Source organism: Ovis aries, chromosome X (assembly GCF_016772045.2).
Source record: "Ovis aries strain OAR_USU_Benz2616 breed Rambouillet chromosome X, ARS-UI_Ramb_v3.0, whole genome shotgun sequence".
NCBI lineage: Eukaryota > Metazoa > Chordata > Mammalia > Artiodactyla > Bovidae > Ovis > Ovis aries.
Window position 1 is genome coordinate 98583015 of NC_056080.1, and position 23545 is coordinate 98606559.

Sequence of the window (23545 nt, forward strand, 5' to 3'; positions counted from 1 at the left end):
TCTTCATGGGGACTGACTTAGGTGCCCTCCAGTTCTCCCACAGTGTCTCCTGGGGTCAGCCTCAAGGTTTCTGAAATGGGGAAACTGAGGCTCAGAAAAGAAGGGTGACTTACCAGAGTCTGGCAGCAATTTAGTAACAGAGTAAAACTAGCCCAGGCCTCCAGACTTCTAGCCAATGCTCTTTCCCAGGAATCAGGCTGCCTCTCAGAAGGCTCCGATCTTGTTGCTGCCATCAGCTCCCACCCACTGACTGCACCAGGCACCCATCTCTCTCAGCACTTCCTTCCTGACCCACTTCATTAAGACTGAAGCTGGCCTGTCCAAGCTTCTGACTCAGCAGCCCAGCAAAGAACATCCAGCCCTGTCTGCATCTGGCTAAGGGAACACCCAAGGCAGGAAGCCTTTTTTTTTTTTTTTCCCCATCTGGCAGGGTGGGGGATGCGAAAGAAGTTGAGGGAAGTCAATGAAATGGTAAGTTGTCAGGGACTAAAGGGAAGGGGTGGGAGGTGAAAGCGTTATATCAAAACATTTAGGATTCTGGAGACATTCCTGACTGTCCAGAGGTCAAGACTCCGAGCTTCTACTGCAAGGGGCACAGGTCTTATCCCTGGTTGAGAAACAGAGATCCTGCACACTACATGTTTTGGCCATATATATATATATATATATATATATGCAAATATATATATATGTATGGAAAAGTTCAAAAGGAAAAAAAGGTAGTAATATCCCTTTAAGAATTCCCCCCCCCCCCAAAAAAAAAAGATTTAGGATTTCTAGTTAAATACATTTGGGTAACAGAAATATATTTACTGACTTAGAAGGACCCCTGTGATACACTGTTAGTGCAAATATGGCAAAATAGAATGTTCCCGTAGTTCTACTTCTGTACAAATAAGTTGAGAGTGTCCCCAAAGTGCCTATAAGCAGTAGTTAGAAATTGGCTGTATGTTCCCTTCCACTCTCTGCACCAATGTTAAGTTTTGCCTAGAGAGTAATGGTTGACAAAGACTACAACCTTGGAGAGCTGCTGTAACACAGGCATTCACTTGCAAATAACTGGAGCCAAGAACTTTTCCTCTTTCACAATGTGCCACAGTGAATGGTGCCATCTTGTTCAATGTGGATATATTTTTATTTTTTAATATATTTATTTACTGGGTGCACTGAGTCTTAGTTGTACCATGCAGGATCTAGTTCCCTGACCAGGGATCGAACCCTGGCCCCCTGCATTGGGAATGCAGAGTCTTAGCCACTAGACCACCAGGGAAGTCCCTATTCAGTGAGGATCTGGAATGGCTCCCACCAGAGAACATCTACATCTAATGCAACATCTAATCCAGTCAGGGGTCTTGACATCAAGATGTTTTCTGACTGGGAGGAGCAGGAAGCTCTGGGGACCCCTATTGTCACAGGATCACTGATGCCTACAGATCTCTTTCCTGACATGAGGGTCCCAACTATATCTAAAGCCTGTTCAAATAAGCAACAGGATTGACACTTGCAGTGGTTTGAATAGCTTCACCCCTCCCCCGCCAAATTCTTGTCCACCTGGAATCTGTGAATGTGAACTTAGTTGGAAATAGAATCTTTGCAGATATTACTTAAATTAAGATGACCTCATACTGAAGTAGGACGGGCCCTAATTCAATGACTGATGTCTTCACATGAAGAGGAAAATTTGGACATGGACTCAAATTGAGGGAAGATGGCAATGTGAGGATGGAGGCAGAGATTGGAGTGATGAAGCCAAAAGCCAAGGAATGGCAAGGATTGCTGGCTGTCACCAGATGCTGGAAGAGGCCAAGAAGGACTCTTCCCTAGAGCCTTTGGAGGGAGCACATCCCTGCCAAAACCTTGATCTCAGACTTCTGGCCTCCAGAACTGTGAAAGACTACATTTCTGTTGTTTTAAGCCACTCAGTTTGTGGCACTGTATTAAAGCAGTCATTGGAAGCAATACCACACATCTTTGAAAATAAAAAATGACTCCATCTTCCAAAATGTTGCTCTAGTTGAGATGTAAGGTGAAAGATGCTCATCCATAGAGGACACACTTTCAAGCCTGGGGACTGTGTGGTCCCTCTGGTTATGCTCTACACTGGTCTATACATGCATAGAGAAATAAATCTGCAAAGAACCCCAAGACTTGTCTTTGAGTCATAAATTCTGGGAGATTTTTATCTTTTTGCTTTAACTTGTATTTTCTAAGTTTCCCACATGGCTATGTATTGCTTGTGTAAAATATATGTATATACATCTACCTGGCATCTACTTATCCATCTACTGATCTTTAATTACTAGTACGCTTATATACTCAAAGAATTTTCCAAGTCAGATTACCTTCATTTCTTATGGATCCGAGGCTAGGAACTACTCCTGAAAAGCCCAGTAGTGGGGAATGTAAGACAATAATAAAACCCTGTATCTGTGTGGTATTCCATGCTCTTTAAAGAGCACTCCTCATCAATCCATTCAATGCCATACCCTCCTCTGGTGGATAAAGAATCTGAGACTCAGAGAGTTGTTGAGGAACTTGTCTAAGGTTTCATAGCTAATAACTCATAGGGCTGTGACTAGCACTCATGGTCCCAACACCTGGTCCAGTAGCACTTTCTAGAACGTAAGATCTATAAAGACACTGCTTTTTGTCTGTCTTGTTCTCCTAGCCCTTATATCTCCAGCACTTAGAATGGTGCCAGGTACACAGTACGTGATCAGTACCTTTTCAGTGAATGGATGTGACAAAAGCAAGCTTCTCCTTAGAAGCATTTTCTGCTACTAAGAACATTTTTGTTCAGACCAAGCTTTGTGCTCTGCAGAAGATACCCCACTCTCTTCTCAATCCCTGTCCTTCCACACAACCTCCTCCTCTGCCTCCATCCCCCAAAGGGTAGCTAATTTCCAAGGCTGACCTCTCAGATCACCTACAGGGATAACCCCAAGTGGTGCGGCTCAAAGTGAGTCTGGAAAAGGGTCCTCATCCAAAAATAATGCCACTCAACAAAAAGATCCAGGGTCAAGAGGAGAGCAGGCTTTGCCAGTGGGTGGGGTTGTCAACCTCAGAATGATTTATTTGGTTCTGAGACAAGGAATAGGACATATCAAGAAATACTGACACACAATAAGGGGACTATACCCAATATTTTATGATAACTGTAAATGAAAAGTAATCTTTAAAAATTGTATACAGATAAAAATTAAAGTGAAGGAAAAAGAAAGAATTATTAACAGAGAAAAGACATACACATGGAGGAAATGGCAGCAAGGTGGATGGAAAAGAGTCTCAGTTCAGAAAGAGGACATGAGAAGTACAGAAAATGTACCAAAGTGAGTCTAGAAGGAAGACTTGGTGAAACAATGGGAAAAAGGAAGTGAGGTGGGGCAGGCGGAAAACACTCCCACCTAGCCTTTCATCTTCGCCCAACCCCCAGTCCTCACATCCTCTCCTAAGGCTACCCCTCCACACAGGTGACATCTTCCCACAAGGCCTTGTGTGTGGGGTGAGGTGGAGGGGGTGACTCCCTGAAGGCAGGCTTTGTACAGAGGGGCTGGCTGCCACCCCAGGTCTCCTTTTTAAGTGCAAATTTCCGGGAAGCTTTAAAATTGCTCCCTGCCCCGCCTGGGGGGTTTCCTAGGTGGCTTAGTGGTAAAGAATCCTTTTGCAATGCAGGAGAGAAAGGTTCTATCCTTGAGATACAGATTCCCTGGAGAAGGAAATGGCAACCCAATCCAGTATTCTTGCCTGAAAAATTCCACGGACAAAGAAGCCTGGTAGGCTACAGTCCATGGGGTCCCAAAGAGACACCTACCAACTGAGTGACTAAACAACAGTAACAAAGCCCTGACTCAGAGGGTGTGGGTGTAGCTACTTTTCAGGCTGAGAAGGACTGGGTTTCTGGAAGCCCAGAAGCCAAGGACTTCAATTGGAGAAGGGGAGGGAGTGGGGGCTTCTGAGCACAGAGGTCAGGGAGCAGAGCTCTGGGGACTCCTCAGGATTTCACGATTCTCCTCTTCCCATTTAGCCAGGACAACAAAAGGAAGCTTAAAAAGAATTATGGGCCAATTAACTGAAGGTAAGGAAGTTACTTAAAAAGGAATGCCTACACCCGGGAACCATTGTCTTATTTAAAGACCATTCCTGGCTAATTTATTTGAGGAGAGGGGTGCTATTTTCACGGCAAAGGATTTGAAGAGATCACATATTGATGTGATTCAATTACTAATTCTCCAATTTTTGTACTTCCAAACAAAAGACCTGTCTCAAAATCTACTCCCAACTGCAAGCAAAATAGACATTTGCAGCTTAAGACACAAGAATTTTCCATCCATAGAGTGGGTATCCATAAAGTTGATGAACAAGGAAAATTACTGCATTTTCAGAGTTAGCTCCTCTGAAACCGGAAATGTGACAGAGCTGACTTAGAGCTAAGACTTTCTCTTACTCCTGTAAGAAAGAGGAAAGGCTGTGTGCAAGGTAGCAGTGATGTGCAAAAACCACAGTAGAGGTTTTGTAAAGAAGAGCAATTGTGGCTTTTGCACAAGTTATTCCTAAACCGAGGCTGGGGACGGCATATGACACCTTTCAAAGCAGCTTCTGGACTGGTATTTCACTGAAATGAAGAAGATCTGTGAGCAAGACCGGAAAGCCAAAACTCTGTTTCATGACCTCTGCAGGAAAGTAATGGTTGCATTATGGAACATTCTAGAATGGCAGGCTCAAACCGTGGTGCGGAAGAACAGTAGGCCTTTTTGGGTGGGAGGGGGAGAGGCAGGGAAAATATAATTCCCAATTAGGTTTCTGATAGATTTTCCACTCTCTCTCCCCACCCCCTCACTTACTTCTGTGCTTCTTCTTTAGCCATCTGCTCTAGCACAGGGGATTTGATTCAATAGCTGGAAAAAGGATGTAGAGGAAACAGAGGAAAAAAGGTAATGCCAATCTCAGGAAGTCCAGAATATTTTTAAATCAAAAGCTGCCTGCGCGTATATAGAGAATCTACATCACGTACCCATTACACTGGGAGTGCCCCTAAGTAAATCATGCCCTTCGATGTAGCCCTGGAAAAGAGTTTCACAGTAAATATTGTTTTAGAACTAATCCGTATTTGGATAAGAAGAAAAGAAGACAGGTTAACTAGGTGAACAGAAATCACTAATGAGTAAGGAAATGAACAGGGAAAGCAAAGAATTGACCTGATACAGTATAATGAATTTTTTTTTTTGTCCCTCATGGGGTTCCTTGGACTGACTTAAGCTCCTATAGGATAAACTAGGAATTTTTTGTTGTTGCACTACACAGGATGCAGGATCTTAGTTCCCTGATCAGGGATTGAACCCATGCCCCCTGCAGTGGAACCATGGAATCTTAACCACTGGACTGACAGGGAAGTCCCAGGAATGTTTTAAACAGCTAACTCCTATAAACAACATTAGGCCCAGTCAACTTCATAAATGAATTCTTCCAAACTTTCAAGGAACAAATAATCTTGATACTTTAAAAAATGTTCTAGAATAGTGAAAAATAAGGTCTCCATTTTTAAATCAAAGCTGGTGTAACGTTAATATCAAGTTCTAAATAAAGAAAAACTTAATTTAACACTTCAGGAAATTAGAAAAAGAAAAAAAAAACTAAGTCCAAAGTTAGCAGAATGAAGGAAATAACAAAGATTAGATATAAGTGAAACTAAAAATAAATAGAAAAAAAAACAACAAAACTAAGTTGGTTTTTTGAAAAGAGAAACAAAACTAACTCTTAGCTAGACTAAGAAAAAAAGAGAGAAGACTCAAATAAATACAATCAGAAATGAAAAAAAAGACATATATATTGAAAGGACATGTAACAACTGGTGCCACAGAAATAAAAAGCATCATAAGAGACTAGTGTGAAGAATTATACACCAACAAACTGGATAACCTAGAAAAATGGATACATTCTTAGACACATATAACCTGCTAAGTCTGAATCATTAAGAAACATAAAATCTGAACAGACCAATATGAGTAAGGAGTTTGAATTGACAATCAAAAACTTCCCAATAAAGAAAAAACAAATAATCTGTTTAAAAAATAGGCAGAGGATCTGAATAAACGTTTTTCCAAAGGTGTCCAACAAGCACATAAAAAGATGCTCAACGCCATTAACCTTCAGGGAAATGTAAATCAAACCCACAATAAACCAACACCTCAAACTTGTTAGAATGGCTATTACCAAAAATACAAGAAAAAAAGTATTGGTAAAGATGTGGAGAAAAGAGACCCTGTGCACCATTGGTTAGAATGTAAATTGGAGCAACCACCACAGAAAACAATATGAAGTTTCCTCAAAAAAATAAAAATAGAACTATCATATGATCTAGCAATTCCACTTCCGGTTATTTATCCAAAGAAAACAAAAACAATAATTCAAAAGATATATGCACCCTCATGTTCATTGCAGCATTATTTACAACAGCCAAGATATGGAAGCCAATCTGTGTTTGTTGACTAATGAATGGATAAAGAAAATATGATAAGTCTCCTAACACAGAAAAGCCCAGAACCAGATGGCTTCACTAGTAAATAACATTCATTCTCAAACTCTTTAAAAAAATTAAAAAGAAAGAAATACTTCATCCTCAAATTCATTTTATGAGGCCAGGATAACTAAAGCCAAAGACACCACAAGAAAACAAAATTGCAAGCTAATGTCCCTAATGAACATAGATGCAAAACTCCTGAAAAAAAATTGTTGTTGTTCAGTCACTAAGTCGTGTCCAAATCTTTGCAACCCCATTAACTTCAGCATGCCAGTGTTTCCTGTACTTCACCATCTCCCGGAGTTTGCTCAAACTCATGTCCATCGAGTCAGTGATGTCATTCAAACATTTCATACTCTGTTGTCCCCTTCTCCTTCTGCCTTCAATCTTTCCCAGCATCAGGCTCTTTGCTTCAGGTGGCCAAAGTATTGGAGCTTCAGTTTCATTATCAGTCCTTCCAATGAATATTCAGGACTGATTTCCTTTAGGATTGACTGGATCTCCTTGCAGTCCAAGGGACTCTCAAGAGTCTTCTCCAACAACACAGTCTGAAAGGATCAATTCTTCAGTGCTCAACCTTCTTTATGGTCCAACTCTCACATCCATACACGACTACTGGAAAAACCATAGCTTTGACTAGACAAAACTTTATTGGCAAAATAATGTCTCTGCTTTTTAATAGATTGTCTAGGTTTGTCATGGCTTTTCTTCAAGAAGCAAGAGTCTTTTAACTTCAAGGCTGCAGTCACCATCTGCAATGATTTTGGAGCCCAAGAAAATAAAGTCTGCCACTGTTCCCATTTTCCCCCAACTATTTACTACAGAGTGATGAGACCAGATGCCATGATCTTCGTTTTCTGAATGTTGAGTTTTCAGCCAGCTTTTTTCATTCTCCTCTTTCCCCTTCATCAAGAGGCTTTTAGTTCCTCTTCACTTTCTGCCATAAAGGTGGTGTCACCTGCATATCTGAAGTTATTGATATTTCTCCCAACGATCTTGATTCCATCTTGTGATTCATTGAGCCCAACATTTCGCATGATATACTCTGCATATAAGTTAAATAAGCAGGGTGACAATATACAGCCTGACTTACTCCTTTCCCAATTTTGAAAAAAAAAAAACATTAGCAGAGGAACAAATTGGGAGATTGGGATTGACATATACACACTGTTATATTTTAAATAGATAACCAACATGGACCTACTGTATAGCACAGGGGACTCTGCCCAATACTTTGTAATAATCTAAATTGAAAATAATTTGAAAAACAATAGATATATGTATATGTATAACTGAATCACTCTGCTGTACACCTGAAACTAACACAACAGTGTTAAATCAACTATACTTCAATATAAAATTTTTAAAAAATAAAAGAACAAAAATTTAGCAAACCAAAGCAAATTAAAATGATCAAACACCACCACCAAGTGAGATTTATTCCCAAGATGCAAACATGGTTGAACATATGAAAACCAATCAGTGATGCTCCACATTAACAGCATGGTCATCTCAACAGGTGTAGAAGAAACATTTGACAACATTCAACACCTTTTCATGATTAAAAACTCTCAACAAACTAAGAATAGAAGAAAAGTACCTCACCATGATAAAGGCCATTTATGACAAGCCCACAGCTAACATCATATTGGATAGTGGAAAGATGAAAACATTTCCTCTAAGATCAAGACAAGGGAGCCCACTGTTGCCACCTCTATTCAATGTTAAAAAAATTACTCTACTGAAAGAAATTAAAGGCATCCAAATCAGAAAAGAAAAAGTAAAATTATCCCTGTTTTCAGATGACATGATCTTATGTACAGAAAACCGTGAAGATTCCATTAAAATAACTGTTAGTATTAATAAACAAATTCAGTAAAGTTTCATGACACGTAACATAAAAAATCAGTTGTATTCCTAAACACTAACAAGAAACTATTGGAGAAGGAAATTAGGAAAGCATAGCCATTTATAATAGCACTGAAAAGAATAAAATACTTAGGAATACATTTAACTAAGGAGGTAAGGTCTTGCTTATTAAAACTTGAAAATATTAATGAAGAAAATTCAGCAAGACACAAATGGAAAGACATTGCATGTCCAAGGACTAAAAGATTTAATAATGTTAAAATGTCCATATACCCAAAGTAATCTACAGATCTAAGGCATCTCTATCAAAATTATGATATTCTTATTTACAAAAACAGAAAAAAAAATCCCTAAATATTATGTGGAACCACAAAGGACTCTGAATAGACAAAACAATTTTGAAAAAGAACAAAGCTGGAGACCTCATACTTTCTGATTTCAAGATATATTGCAGAGCTACAGTAATCAAAACAGTATGGCACTGGCATAAAAACAAACACACAGGTCAATGGAAGTAGCCAGAGAGCCAAGACATAAATCTATATATATTGTGTCAACTATCTTTGACAAGGGTGCAAAGAATATACAACAGTGAAAAAATAGTCTTTTCAACAAATGATGTTGAGAAAACTGGATAACCACATGCAAAAGAAATTGGACCCATGAAATTGGCCCCTTACCTTACATGACACACAAAAATCTACTCAAAATGGATTCAAAACTAAAACATAAGACCTGAAACTATAAAACTCCTAGAAGAACACGTGGGGAAGAGTTTCACGACATTGGTCTTGGTAATGATTTCATGGATATAACACCAAAAGCACAGGTAAAAAATACTAAAATAGACAAACAGGATTATATCAAACTAACAGGCTTCTTACAGTAAAGGAAACATTCAAATGAGTGAAAAGGCAATCTACAGAATGGGATAAAATATTTTCAAACCATATAGCTGATAAGGGGTTAGTCTCCAAAATATATAAGGAATTCCTACCTAAAAAAGGGTTAAGGACTTGAATGGGCTTCCCTGGTAACTCAGTGGTAAAGAATCTGCCTGCAATGCAGGAGATGCGAGTTTAATCCCTGGGTCGCGAAGATCCCCTGGAGAATGAAATGGCAACCCACTTCAGTATTCTTGCCTGGGAAATTCCATGAACAGAGGGGCCTGGCAGGCTGCAGACCATGAGGTTGAAAGAGTTGGACATGACTTAGAGACTAAACTACCACCACCAATGACTTAAATAGACATTTCTTCAAAAAGGACATACAAAAGTCAATAAGTATATAAAAAATGTTCAATGTCACTAATCATCAGGGATATGCAAATCAAAACCACAATGAGCCATCACTTCACACCTGTCACAATTGCTATTCATCAAAGTGGTAAAAGGCAACAAGCAATGGCGAGGATGTGGAGAAAATGGAGCCCTTGCACATATTGACAAGAATGCAAAATGATGCAGCCACTATGGAAAGCAGTATGAAAATTTCTCAAAAAACTATAAAGAGAACTGTCATAAGATCCTGCAATGCCACTTCTGGGCATATATTCAAAAGAATCAAAATAAGGATTTCAGAGAGATATTAGCATTCCTGTTCATTGCAGCAATAGCCGAGATGTGGAAACAACACATATGTCCATTGATGGACAATTGGATTAAGAAAATGTGGAATAGACATATAATGGAAAACTATGCAGGCTTAAAAAAGAAGGAAATTCTGCAATATGGGACAATATGGATGAATCTTGAGGAAATTATGCTAAGTGAGGTAAGTCAGTCACAGAAAGACAGACAAATACTCGATGACTCCTCTTATATAAGGCACCTAAAATAGTTAAAATCATAAAATCAAAGAGTGGAATGGTGTTTGCCAGGGGCTGGAGTGGGGGAAGTAGAGAGTTACTAATCAATGAGCATAAGGTTTCAGTTAAGCAAAATTAATAAGATCTAGAGATCTGCTGTACAACATTGTAACTATACTCACAATAAGTACACTTTAAAAATTGTGTACACTTAAAAACTATTAAGAAGGTAAAGCTCATGTTAGGTCTCTTACCACAATAAAATAAAAAATTTTCACTAATTAAAACTTTTTTATTTGAATAACAATGTGTTAAGATAAAATTTAAAAACCTCACAAAGAGCATGAAGAATTAAACTGCCTATCAGTTTCACACATAAATATTTAGTGAAACTATACTAAATAAAATATTAGTAAATGAAATCTCAGTTTGGTTCAGTTCAGTCACTCAGTTGTGTCTGACTCTTTGTGACCCCATGAATTGCAGCACGCCAGGCCTGCTTGTCCATCACCAACTCCCGGAGTTCACTCAGACTCTCGTCCATCGAGTCAGTGATGCCATCCAGCCATCTCATCCTCTGTCGACCCCTTCTCCTCCTGCCCCCAATCCCTCCCAGCATCAAAGTCTTTTCCAATGAGTCAACTCTTCGCATGAGGTGGCCAAAGTACTGGAGTTTCAGCTTTAGCATCATTCCTTCCAAAGAAATCCCAGGGTTGATCTCCTTCAGAATAGACTGGTTGGATCTCCTTGCAGTCCAAGGGACTCTCAAGAGTCTTCTCCAACACCGCAGTTCAAAAGCATCAATTCTTTGGCGTTCAGCTTTCTTCACAGTCCAACTCTCACATCCATACATGACTACTGGAAAACTATAGCCTTGACTAGACGGACCTTTGTTGGCAAAGTAATGTCTCTGCTTTTGAATATGCTATCTAGGTTGGTCATAACTTTCCTTCCAAGGAGTAAGCGTCTTTTAATTTCATGGCTGTAATCACCATCTGCAGTGATTTGGGAGCCCATAAAATAAAGTCTGACACTGTATCCACTGTTTCCCCATCTATTTCCCATGAAGTGATGGGACCAGATGCCATGATCTTAGTTTTCTGAATGTTGAGCTTTAAGCCAACTTTTTCACTCTCCTCTTTCACTTTCATCAAGAGGCTTTCGAGTTCCTCTTCACTTTCTGCCATAAGGGTGGTGTCATCTGCATATCTGAGGTTGTTGATATTTCTCCCAGCAATCTTGATTCCAGCTTGTGCTTCTTCCAGCCCAGTGTTTCTCATGATGTACTCTGCATATAAGTTAAATAAGCACTCCTTTTCCTATTTGGAACCAGTCTGTTGTTTCCTGCCCAGTTCTAACTGTTGCTTCCTGACCTGCATATAGGTTCTCAAGAGGCAGGTCAGGTGGTCTGGTATTCCTATCTCTTTCAGAATTTTCCAGTTTCTTGTGATCCACATGCTCATACCTTCACCAAGAGGGACTCATTTCAAGCGATGCAAAATAGCTTAATATTAGAATATCTATTACTCAAATTCCCATTAGTAACAGAACACTATTGCAATAAATGGTGAAGAAGCAAAAAAATTCAACATCAATTCCTGACAATGCATTTATTTAGTTTTAGGCCATGCCATGCAGCATGCCAGATCTTAGTTCCCTAACGAGGGATCAAACCCTGCATTGAGAGTGTGGAATCTTCACCACTGAATTGCCAGGGAAGTCCCCCTGATAATGCTTTTAGAAGCAAAAGAATAGTGAGAATCTTTATTCATAAGATAACTTATATTTAAATCTTACTATCTCTATAATCTTAGGCATATCACATACTCATTTTGCCTCAGTTTCCTAATATTTTAAATAATGAAAATAAAATATACCTCTCAGTGTCTGAGGATTGAGTTATATATATATATAAAGTGTTATCACACAATACCCAAGCCCCCCCACCCCATCTCTTACTGCCTTATTTTCTCACCTGTATAACACTCATTAACACTATGTGCAGGACACTAAGGTAAGTGATATACCATCAATTTTCGGCTTTCCTGGTTTTTTTCATTTGCACCAGTGGATGTGGGATAATTTCACTGGGGCTGTAGCTTGTTTGTTCATGCATGGTCTTGTAAATAAACTCTTCCTGATCATCCGTCCATGGTAACTCCTGCTGCTGCCGCTGCTGCTGCTGCTAAGTCGCTTCAGTCGTGTCCGACTCTGTGCGACCCCATAGATGGCAGCCCATCAGGCTCCCCCGTCCCCGGGATTCTCCAGGCAAGAACACTGGAGTGGGTTGCCATTTCCTTCTCCAATGCATGAAAGTGAAAAGTGAAAGTGAAGTCGCTCAGTCGTGTCCAACTCTTAGCGACCCCATGGACTGCAGCCTACCAGGCTCCTCCGCCCATGGGATTTTCCAGGCAAGAGTACTGTAGTGGGGTGCCATTGCCTTCTCTGATGGTAATTCCTAGACCCTCTTAAAACGAGATTGTACTGATTGACTTCATTGGTTGTATTAGGCATTAGTTCCCAGCCCTGTTTGCATGTTTGAATCATCTGGGCAGCTTCCCTTGGTTCTATTGGGTAGCTAGAATTGCAAAATGCAAAGTAGTCATTTCACTCCAAGTTACAAATACTTTTACTACCTCTACACAAATTGACATACACAGTCACCCCTTGGTATCCACAGGGTATCTCTTCCAGGCACCCCCGCAGATACCAAACTCTGCAGGTGCTCAAGTCCCTTACAGTGGTCCCTCTTTATCCAAGGATGCTCCACAATTTTGCAGCTGCAGATACAGAGGGTAAACATTCAATCAGCAATTGATTGAATCTGTAGATACAGAACCCATGGACACAGAAGGGTGACTGTATGTTATCTGATTCTGAAATCAACTTTGATTCATTACTAAAAATTAGCTGAATGACTCGCAATACAGAAAAGATCATTCATTAGAGGGATCTTTCTTTCAGAAAGAAAGAAAACTTAAAAGAGAGGGCAAAGAGCAAGTGACCACAACTTGGAGGAATCTCAAAATTAGGTACAAGAGAAGCAAGGCGGGTGTCAAAGTATAAAGAATCAGGATTGGACAGTAGCATAGAAAACAGAGGGGGAAAAGATGCAAGAAAGATTAAGCTCACATTTCTTGTTTCCCTTCAAGCACTGCCTACCTCCTTACCTTAGGAATGCTTTTTCTGGGCTAAGCAGCTAAGTTTGACTCTCAGAATGAGAGCCACTCTTCCTGGCTTCAAATCTCAACTCCATCATTCTCTAAGCAGACAACATCAGACAAGTGAACTCCCGGTGCCTTCAGCTCATCACCTGCAAAATGGGGCCAACAGTGGTCTCTACTCCTCGGGGTGTTGTGAGCCCTAAACAACACACCAAGAACAGCAGCTGGAAAACAGAACATACTGTGTTGAATGTTAGATTGTTGTTTCAAATACTCCCATTGTAGACCTTCATAGCACCATATATTCCCCTCTTGTAGCATTTGTCCCAGTTGTCATCTTACAATTTCTTTCAGCGCTACATTGTCAGGTCCACCAGGATAAAATCTCTTTGGAATAACTCAAAGCCAAATGATTTGGGACCTTAATTACATCTGCAAAATCCCTTCACCTTTCACATGAAATGTAGCCTAATCACAGGAGCGCTGTCATCATAGCTGTAGATACAGCCCCTGTGCAGGGGAAGAAGATTATAGCAGGTGTGTACACCAAACTGTGGAAATCTTGGGGCTCGTCTTAGATTTCTACCTACCACAGCAATGATTTGATTGATCTTTCTCCCACTAGATCATAAAGTCCACAAGGGCAGAAGCTATTTCTTTTTGGGGGAATGAGTGAGTGAATGAAAAATGCAAGAGAATGAAGGAAAAATAGTTGTGGGGATATGTGATTTGATTCACCAAAAACCTTACCACTATGGTCAAGAGGGAGCCCTTATTAACTTCACAAAAAGTTGTGAAAGCTGCAAAGCTGTGTAATCCAGACAAACATCAAGGGTGAACCCCTCTTTGGGGCTTGTGTTGCCAGAGGCCATGGGGGAGCTGCTTGGGGCTTCTGCTGGCCTGAGTAGTTCCTCAACCCTAGGGTCTCCATACCCCCAGCCAGCTCCTTGCCAGCACCCAGAACATAACACCTGGGGCACCATCTGATCTCAAGTGTTTATGAAGAGATCAAGGGCATCCTGAGTGAGGGAAGGAGGGGGAGAAGTGGCATCTAAGGCCAAACCTAAGAACTTCAGAGAATGAATCCAATACCTCACCTCAGAGGCACCCAGGCTTTTCTGCTGGGTGTGAGTGGTTATGCAGTGGAAAAATGGTCTGAACTGTACTGGCCTGCGTGCCATTCACTTGCCACGTTCCTCTCCCAGCATCTGAATCCCTGTCCTGAGCTGAGACCCAGGACAGGCCCTGGGGCTTCAGTATTTTTTTTTTTTATAACACCTTGATGGAGATATAATTCCCATACCATATAGTTGGGTATGTTTAAAGTGTATGAAGTAAAGTCTCTCAGTCATGTCTGACTCTTTGCGACTTTTTCAGGCAAGAGTATTGGAGTGGGTTGCCATTGCCTTCTCCAGAGGATCTTCTCAACCCAGGGACTGAACCTGGGTCTCCCGCATTATAGGCAGATGCTTTACCATCTGAGCCACCAGGGAAGTCCAAACATAGTTGGGTATGTTTAAAGTGCATAGTTCCGTGCTTTTTAGTATATTCACAAATTGTGCAACCATCACCACTCTCGAATTCTAGAACATTCTCTTTAGCAGTTATGCCCCATTTTCCCTCCATCCCCCCCCCCAATTCAGTTTTGCCTAAGGCAGGAGCCCTGCCCCCAAGCCTTTCCCCAGTCCAAGGTTTTAGTCTTGGTTGTGCTCCTGACCAGTTGTGTCACCATGTGGCCTTCCTTTTCCTGGGTCTCAGGTTTTCTAGATATAAAATGAGAAGTTTGGACCATAAGATGTTCCCTAAAGGACTTTGCTGTTCCTATACTCTACCTACCAACTGCTACTGTAAGCAAAGTGTTTATTTAGGCTGACAGTCCAGCATCCTCTTTTTGCCTTCATTGTGCCTGCCTTCACTTTCATTCATCTCACCTGCCATATCCCTCTCTCTTCTTCCACACCCATTCATACCCCTCCCTTCAAGAGCCAACCCCAGCTGAGCCTCCTCCAGGAAGCCCAATAGGGTTCCCTTTCTCTAAACTCCATGGGCAACTGTATTGTCTACAGCTTGATCCTTCCTTATACAGAGACAATTTGTGCTTCTTGTGGATAGCTAGGAAATGGTATCAAATATTTGCACTGCATCCCACATTGCCATCCTCTTTCTCCACCTGGTGCCTTGCATTGCTATGTTTTTGTGATTCTTTCCTTTTTGACCTTTGGTAAGTTATTTCAATACTTCAGAACTAGGGGTGAGAGTCAGAAGGAAACAGGAAGGGACGAATATGGGCTGGGTCCTTACTACACGCCCAGCCCATGCTAAGGAGCTGATGTGCTTTATTTCGTTAGAAGCTCCCAGCGGCCACTTGTGAAATAGAATCCAAGCCGGAAAGGGTCAAGTTACTTGGCCAAGCTAGTAAGGAGGCTTACTTTCTGTTAAGACTTCATTTTCAGTTAGTCAGAGATTTCTTTAACATTGTTCTTAAGCCCATTTTATTATTTTTCACAGAGAACTCTTACATTTTAGAATGCTTCACCCATCAATGCCTGATGGAGCTCTGGTTTTTTGATGAGAAAAGTGATAAGCGCTCATTGTGGGAAACTCTAAAATGCAGAAAAATATAAAGGAGGAAACAAAAAGCACCCACAACCCAAAGATAACCACTGATAACATTTTGGAGTATTTCCTTCTAGGCTCACCAGCTTGCATGCTCTCTCTCTCAATAAAGAAAGATGCATACATAACACATCACTGGATTCCAACTGAGTATATAAGTTTATGACCCCTTTTTCCCTGAACACTATGTGGAAGTGAGCATCTCTCTGTTTCCCAATTTGTCCCTCTGAGGAACTGATTTCATAAATCATAAGAGGAGAACCCCGGCTCTCAGAGGCAAATATATCAAATACCGAAGGCTAATAATCAAATGAAATCAGCTCCAGTGCCCAGTGAGTGGCAGAGAAATTTAGAGGTTGCTCTGGTAGCCTTGGAGTTCTCTTGCATTCTTGTGGCACTTAATTATATAGCACCAGGCTCTGGCACTCACTCTTTCTTCTCTCCTCAACAAGCACTAGGTACAAAGCTTTTTGGGTGTCCTGTTCCTCCACTCCTCATTTTGCAATAAACAATTGCTGGAATGATTCAAATGTATTTTCACGATCTTTTTTTTTTTTTTTCCTTTTGTCAATGTAGTAAGCAGGCCCCACAAAATATTTTGGGAAACCTGGTGATTCACTGGATGGTCTGTGGGGACTGGGGAAAGCTTTAAGTGGCAAGTCATAACCACAAAGGTCATATTCCTTCCATAGAAGTGGAAGCACCGGCTTGCACCCAGCAGGCTCTGGGTCCCTTTTTCCTACTTCAGGCCCTTGGAATTGAAATCAGGGGGCTCGGGTTGTTCTTCATCCTCCTCCTTTGGCTCAGCTGAGACTGCACCAGCAGACACACAGAAGAAAGGGCTGCTCCACGACCTCAATTTAGAGAAACGGATGGGAGCAAGACTGATGGCTCTCATTCTGGGGTGACTCAGAGTTTCTATGAACCTACTCATCACCGGCCAAGGACCCAGCTGAGCCCCGCTCCTAAGAAACCTTTTTAGGACGGAGCATTGCTCACCCCATTGAGATTCTCCATTTCTGGAAGATTGAATTAGGCAAGGGGAAAAAATCAACTCATGCTGTCAACCTGGGAATTTAGCTTTACAATAACTGCACAGGAACCTTCTTCTTAAATAAAATGTTGAAAAGGATTCTTTAGTGATACTGCACACACACAAAAAAGAGACTAAGAATAAAATGACTCACAAACCTAGCTTTCTAGCATAGCCATTGTTGTCATATTTCCTTTGTCTTTTCTCCACAGAAATATTTTATTCTTGTAATTACAGAACCCACATGTTTGTATCCTGCTTTTAAAAACTTACTTTTTTTTCAGCTTTATTGAAATATCATTGACAAATAAAGTTATAAGATATTCAAAGTGTATGTTGTGATGCTTTGATATACGTACACCTTGTGAAAGGATTCCCCCAGCTAGTTAATTAACACCTCCATCATCTCACGTATTTGTCTTCACTTGCCCTTTCCTAATAAGCATTTTTCTGTTACCCCACATTTTAATAACCACCGTTTTAAAAGGCAACATAATAGAATGCTTCTTTTAATAACATCACACCACTGCGAGACTGTGGTTTTTCTCCTATTCCTCTGCAGTAGGTGCAGAATTAAGAGGTTTAAGACATGGCTGCTGCTCTCGAAGCATTTCTGTTCTTTCTGGTGGAGTTAGTCATTTCTTCAAAGACCCTGAAGTTGGTGTCCCAAAGCTTGAGTAGCATCAAGTTTAGGATTGTCTACACAGGTACCCCCCTCCATGAGCAATGGAGTACATATAAGTGCCACAGGATGAATTACTTTCAGTGACCCAAATCTATCACCCTCCAAGTTCGATTCTCTATTGGCACCTATGTGACCTACTCTCAGCCAGAGCTGTTTCAATGGCCTTGATGTGGGGGTTGTATATGTGGAGGCCTCTCCCACACTTTTAATCTGGTTACTTGGTTTGATGGAGAAGGTGACCTGATGGGTTTATGCCCTACCTCTTCTGTGGTAACCAAGTGAGAAGATTCTAGCATCTTAAAGGGTATCACATTAAATCTTAAGGTGAGAAGTGGAAACTTTCTAAGTGGCTCAGCTGATGTAGGTGTCACCCAGACTCCGTAGTTGTGATAAGGGTTACTGCATTTTGTCACATTGCTGAAAACTTCCAACCCTACTTTTCGCTTAGAGACCAATAAATATTTAGACATTTTTACAATCTGTAATTTGTGTTTGTTGCTTGCCACAAGTATTATCAATCCAAATCATTTGCATTGTGAGCCCCATAAAAAGTATGGACCCTCTAAAGCAGTGGTCCCCACCTTTTTGGCACCAGGGACTGGTTTCATGGAAGACAATTTTCCACGGACAGGGAGCGGGGCGTGATGGTTTCTGGATGGTTTAGGCACATTACATTTATTGTGAACTTTATTTCTGCTGTTATTACATCAGCTCCACCTCAGATCATCAGGCGCTAGATCCCAGAGATTGGGGACCCTTCTCTAAAGTATCCCAAATTTCAGGGGAAAAGCATGACCTCCATACAAAGAAATCTTCATCGTTGGCTGCCCAGATTCAGGAAATAACAAAGTCCCCAGCAGCAATGTATTCTCAAGCGGAAAGAGCCATTTGAACATTTGGTGGCTTTAGCTATTCTGACATATAAACAGAGTGTCACTCCTTTAGCTAAAGCTCATCTTTGCTAACAATGACTTTTCTGCACTTTTCTAGCTAACCCTACAGTATGTTTTTTTTTTTATTATTTATTTGGCTGCACTTGGTCTTAGTTGCAGCATGCGGTATCTTTAGTTGCTGCACTCGAACTCTAAGTCGTAGCATGCAGCATGTGGAAACCAGTTCCCTGATCTGGAATGGAACCTGGGGCCCCTGCATTGGGAGTGCAGACTCTTAGCCACTGGACCACTAGGGAAGTCCCTACGGTATGTTTTTATACAGACCCCAAGATCATGTGTATTTGTGGTCTTGGGACCCTGATCAAAACTATCCTGGACCAGACATTGTGAAAAACAGATGTTATAAAAGATGCAGGAAAATAATACCATTCCCTACAACCTGTAGAGAGGGGGCCTTGAATACTCATATTTTCTCCTCTTCCTTAAGAATACCTTCTGGGTATTTTGCTGCTAAAAGGTGGCAGATTGCACCCCATAATTGTAAAAAAGATGTTCTCCCATTTGAATTGCCTCTTTGGCTTCCTCGATAAAATATTTCAGTCGTGTGGTCCACAGCCATTGTCTTCCTCTAATTGCTCTGACTCAAATGAAGATTGACTTTGTGGTTGGAAATTGTGTGACATTACCAAGAAAGCTCAGTCAGTACCAGGACTCTTCTCAAACTCCTGTTTGCAAACCCAAGGAAAGACCTTTAGCAGGAAAGGCCAAAATACTGATATGCAAAACAATCATGCGAGGTAGAACTCAAAAGATTATCAAACCTACCCTTCTCTCCGTTGTTTTTTCAGTCAAAGGAACCAGTTCAAGGAAATTTTTAGTGAGGCTCCCTACTGATTATTTGTGCTCATGAAGGACAAACAAGTTCTGGAAAATTAAAAGCCAGACAATATCAAAAGTTTATGTTAAGTTAGAAGTTTCAAAATTATTTCCCATCAAACTTATTTTTGCTTTTCTCCTTGCTCGGGGCCATCTTTTGCTGGAAGTAGAAAGATGGCTTTTAGAGCCAGAAAGCACTGCACCAGCTGCAGCAAGGATAGAAGCAGAAGCACAGAGCAGCAAACGGCCGCGGGGAGAAAGTGATCTTGTTTCTAAATGGATGAAAGCGATGGGACAGAGGAGATAACGGGTCACAGGCTCATGAGACTCTGAGTTGAATGAGACCATGGAACAATAGGGCTTGTTAAGATGTAGATTCCCACACAAGAGATTCTGATTGGGTGGGTCTGGGTTAAGGCCCAGGATGCTATTGGGGACAAGTATCCCAGATGATTGGGCTGCAGCTGGTTCATGCTGAATCCTACCTTGAGAAATCCTGCTTTAGCAGGAAGCAGATGCAACCATTTATTTTTACAGATAAGGAAAAAGAGGCCCTGAGAGGTTGAATAATTTGCTCAAGGTCCTTGAGAAAAAGATTAAGAAGCTAGGTTTCTCAGTCCAGGGCCTCTCCCCCTCTGCTGTGGTCCTAGAGTGAGTTCTTTTCCTTTATTCTGGGCTCTTCACCTGAGTCTATGGCAATGGCCAAGGCAATCAGGCCTACTGCTGCCAGTTGGGGTTGGATCTCTTTTAATTACGTGCCTCAGATTGGGTGGGCTGTGCTGGGAAGGGAGGGGCATCCACAAAGTGGTGTGCCCCCCTGAGCTTCATTGTTCCCCATAAACTGAGTGAACTGCAATATAGACTTTCCTGGGGCCAGACTGCCAGGCTGTAAGGATAAAATTCTAAGCCCTGTAGTCACCATTGGTTGAGCCAGACAGCTACTTCACATCAGAGACCCTGAGCCTTAGAGTACATCTGTCCTCTTGAGGACTTGCCCCAGGATACCTGGCCCTGAGGCATATATAACTCATTAAAAACTTGGATATTTGATCACTTTACCTATCCAAAAAAAAAATAATATTAATTGACTGTATATGTAGTATAGTAGTTTGCTAGACTCCCATAACAAAGTACCACAGCCTGGGTGCTTATACAACATAGATTTATTATCTAACAGTTCTAAAGTTTGCAAGTACAAAATCAAGGTGGTGCAGGGTTGGTTTCTTCTGAGGCTTATCTTCACAGCCTATAGGTGACCATCTTCTCTTGTGTCTCCACGTAGTCTTCCCTGTGTGTTCATCTATGTCTTAATCTCTTCCTATAGGGACACCAATCATATTGGATCAGGGTCCACCTACATGAACTTTAAAAAAACTATTTTACTACTTCTTTAAAGATCCTACCTCCAAGTGCAGTCGTGTTCTGAGGTCCTGGGGGTTAGAACTTCAACACATGAATTTTGAGGAACCTAACTCACCCCACAGCATGTTGTCTTTGTCTATTTCTACAATAAACAAGGATGAGCAACTGATGATGGAAGTGGGTTGGGAGCAGCAAAGAGGAGAGGAAACAAACCTGTCTAGGGCTGCCCAGTGAAGGGAAAAGTGCTAAGTGAGAGAACTCAGATCTCAGGAAGGAAATTCCATCAATTTGATACTAAATCACACACCATATAGTTCGATTTGCACAAAAGCTGACATTTCACAAGAATAGATGACTGTTTCATGAAAACTCTTCACACACAGGAACTGATATATTTTACCAAAAATGTGTGCTCTTCTGAGTCAAGAAAAAAAGACAATCATGCTTTTTTCCAATCTTTTAGAGCTTTCCAGTAAAAAGTTTCCCAAATCTCTTAACTTTAAGTGTAAAAAATTATAACAGATTACCTCAGAAATTTAAAAAATACATAATGACATCAAATATTTCACCACTGAGAACATAGAGATGTTATAGACCTCTTCAGATGCTCCTGAGATGTGGTTTACTATGGCTGACATTGAGAAAATAGAGGTCATAGCTATCAAGGGTGGCCTGGCAAGAGGAGGGAATCCATCATGTGGGGGATGGAGACAAACAGTTTGGTAATGACAAAATTGTCTTAGCTCAGTCTTGCAGTTCACTAACAAACATTCAGAAGCTATTTGGGGTGGAGCATATTTGTTTCGTGAATGCGGGATTAGGCTATTTGAATCCTACTTGGACATAGGGGGACGTAGGTTTTGCTCAACCAGAATCCCATTTGGGGAAGGTCTGGAGCCCTAGACTAATAGTCTTTTGGGTGTCTCTTTGCAAGGAGCCCTGCCCAGGCAGAGTCATCACAAGAGCACTGAGTATCTGGGAGAATTGAAGGAGGGAGATGCTGAAGGAAGGAGTGAAAGAGGACACCCAATACGCACTGCCAGTGTCACCCACTGTTGTGGTTCAGGCTAGCCTCAGGTTTAGAGTTCTATGGGGGAATTAGAAAGCGAGTGCTGAGTCACCTACGCAGAATTGCTAAAAGACAGAGGTGGGCAATTCTGAGTTTTGGTGGTCACAGAGTGTGGCTTCTGGTAGGGCACAATTTAACTAATACCCTGGAGGTTAGCATCAAACAATGGAAAAGGGAAAGAGAAATACTTGGTGTACAGAAGTTTGAACTCGTAGGCTTCAGGTTCAACTTGCTGCTTCTGCTTTGTTTATGTGGTAGTCTGTCCACAAGCCAGTTTTGCATCACAGGATCATTTCTTACCTAAAGCAGCAGGATAGCTTATGGACTGTTGACTACACGCCAGGTTCTGCTCTAAGTGCTTTACAAATAATAATGCATTGAATTTGTGCAACAGATGAGGAAAAGGAGGTACAGAAAGATGAAGTAATTTGTCTAAGATTATAGTGCTAACAAGAGTCAGAGCCAAGATTAGAACCCAGGCATTCTGACTTCAGAGTCTTGGCTCATGATCACTTCTGCCTAGTCACTGCATACGAGGGAAGGACAGCTCTCCAGAGCCATTAAAAATGAAAGTGAAAGTCGCTCAGTCATGTCCGACTCTTTACAACCCCATGGACTATACAGTCCATGGAATTCTCCAGGCCAGAATACTGGATTAGGTAACTTTTCCCTTCTCCAGGGGATCTTACCAACCCAGGGATCAAACCCAGGTCTCCCACATTGCAGATGGATTCTTTACCAGCTGAGCCACCAGGGAAGCCCAAGGATACTGGAGTGGGTAGCCTATCCCTTCTCCAGGGGATCTTCCCAACCCATTGGAGGAGTACTTTCCTAGAAAAGCTCATTCATCGATAGCTGAAGGCCAGCCCTTTATGTATGGGAACTTACAAATTATGCCCGTTGTTGGCTTGAAATCTTCCTAAAATGTTACTTTCCAACAGAAGACTCAGTATGTGGTTCCATTTTATTGAAGATTAAATCCAAGAGCTAGATTATTCATGCCTTCACTCCCCCTTTGAGCACTGGTGCTGTTGATACGGCCACTGAAGCCAAAGGTGACGGTGTGAAGTTCTAGCTGAAAGAGCTTTCTTGTCTGTGTAGAATGACAGACTCCCAGTGCTCTGCTCAAATCCTGTAGAGAACTTGTTGGCATGTCTTCAGCTGGAAACACAGATGCCTTAAGGTTGGCTCCACATTAGAGAGACCTGTTCAAGTGGCTCTGCCACTGACTACCTCTGTGATCTTGGGCAAGTCAGTAAACTTCAGGTTCCTCATCTGTAAAATGGGAATAAAGATATTTTGTATCTCCAGGGTTGTGGGAACCCAATGAGATAATGCAGGGGAAGCACAGTGCTTGACTCCAGAGTGAGCCTTATGGTCATGAACCAATCAGAGAGTTCCTTTCATTCTACACAGGAAACCCACCACTCTTAAGCCCTGGGTGTCATCTCAGGGGCTCTGGTCTTCCTAGCTGTGTTTATCTGCGGCTGTGTTACTCAGCTCCCAGGCTGTCAGAAAAGTCTCTTCCAGTCCTAAGTCAAGCAAACCCGGGCCTGTCTGAAAGGGAGCAATAACACGAGTATTGATTGACATGGCTGGAGAATCATGCCTTGTTCAAGGCAGGCACTCAATGAGCGGTGCCTTGAACAGAGTA

The 23545-nt window shown here is 41.4% G+C and overlaps 1 non-coding gene across 1 annotated transcript; it reads right to left on the reverse strand.

The window, feature by feature from the left end:
- Window positions 1-1197: 1197 nt before the first annotated feature.
- Window positions 1198-1270, reverse strand: TRNAG-CCC (transfer RNA glycine (anticodon CCC)). The gene has a single exon. It is a non-coding gene; the product is annotated as a tRNA-Gly (tRNA).
- Between the last annotated feature and the right edge of the window lie 22275 nt (window positions 1271-23545).